The following is a 1,659-nucleotide window of genomic DNA, read 5'->3' as shown; positions in this document are numbered from 1 at the left end:
ATTGAAGAATGAAATTTTATTGATAAAAATAAAACTCAGAACTGGAATTGCCAAAAACGAAAAAAGGAGAAAGAGAAGAGAGACCTAAACTAGAACCTTGGTGTTGTTATATAGTTTTCCAGCCCCAAAGCTTACAAATCTGTTGTAAATCCAAGACCATAAATAAAATAAAATCAAATCTAGATAAGGTAACATAAGATAAGATCTAGATGAAATAATATCTAGATGAGATCAAATCTAAATAATATCTAGATAAGATAAAGTCTAGATAAGATAAAATTTTGTAGAATAAAATAGTCTGCCCTCTTTAAGTCCAAACCAAATTCTAGATTCAAGCCCAATGCTTCATTAATTCTTGAAATTAGATTAAAAACATCAAATTAGCTGAATGGGCCCAAATAATAAAACTGCCTAATTAATTTGACAATTAAGATTAATCAGTACTTAAAATGGTGCAAAAAGGATTAAGAAATAGGAGAAAATAATGGCACATCAGTATCCCATACATGAACAACTATGATGGACGCACCATCCGTTACCCGGATTGAGGCTTCGAAAGAACTGACAGATATTGAGACCCAGAGAAAACAGGAAGCAAATGAATTTTCATTCAAATTGGAAAGCACGAGGAGAAAGTTGAAGGAGGCCATTGAAGAGATTGATGAGTCAAAGGAGCTTGAAATGAAATTGGCTATGACAATATCATATGTTGATTTCTTGCAGGATGAGTTAAAGTCAGTTAAGGAAATGGATAAAAGGGTTCAAGGAGATGGGAGTGCAAAGCAATTGGAAGGAAGATTCAAAAAAGGGGAGGAATCAGAAGACTCTATAGTGTTACAAACTATAACTGAAGAATTGGAGGCAGCTAGGATAGAATTAGCTTTGGTTAGAGAAGAAGGTTTGCAGTTTATGGCCTCTTTGGATATCATAAGAACTGAGTTGAAGCATGTCACTGCTGAGACAAATAGGTTGAAGAAGAAGGAAGGGAAAGTAGACTCAATAGTTCAAAATCTCAATTTCAAGATTTTGAGAGCAAAGTCTAAATTAGAAGTTGTGTCTGCTGCTGAGAAAAAGGCCAGATCCATAGTCATGAGTCTGTCTCATACTCTTGAAAAGCTGAAGACAGAAACAGAAGAAGCAAAAAAGGAAAATGAGGATGTAAGACAGGAGGTTGCAGCCACCAAGGAAGAAATTCAAAAAGTTGAGTTTGATATAGACATGACCGAGGAAAGATTGCAAGGCGTCATGCAAGAGCTAGAAGTAGCCAAAGCATCTTAAGCTCTAGTCCTAGAGAAGCTGAAAACTCTTACTGAGAGTACCATGAGAGAAACAGCTTTAACAGCACAGCATAGTTCCATGATCACTATCTCAAAATTTGAGTATGAGTATCTAACAAATCATGCAGCTTCAGTAGAAGAAATTGTTGATAAAAAAGTAGCAGCAGCTGAGGCATGGATTGAAGCTCTCAAGGCCAGCGAGAAGGAAATACTGATGGAAAGAAAAATAGCTCAAAGAGAACTCAAAGAATCAAAATTAGAGCCAGAGCTGGAGGTTTACACCAAAGAGAAGATGCTTTCAAGAAGAGTTAGTAGTAGTGAGGAGCTTGATAATTGGCCAAGAAAACGCGACAAGAGTTCATCCAAGAACTTCATATTTTAA

At 35.9% G+C, this 1,659-nt stretch overlaps 1 pseudogene; it reads left to right on the top strand.

Annotated features, from left to right (window-relative positions):
* The first annotated feature begins 519 nt into the window (after window positions 1-519).
* Window positions 520-1,659, top strand: LOC100795645 (protein PLASTID MOVEMENT IMPAIRED 2-like; annotated as a pseudogene).

The sequence above is a fragment of the Glycine max genome, chromosome 10 (assembly GCF_000004515.6).
Source record: "Glycine max cultivar Williams 82 chromosome 10, Glycine_max_v4.0, whole genome shotgun sequence".
In the NCBI taxonomy this organism is placed as follows: domain Eukaryota; kingdom Viridiplantae; phylum Streptophyta; class Magnoliopsida; order Fabales; family Fabaceae; genus Glycine; species Glycine max.
Note: the sequence above shows the minus strand (reverse complement) of the source record. Positions and strands in the feature narration are given on the sequence as shown.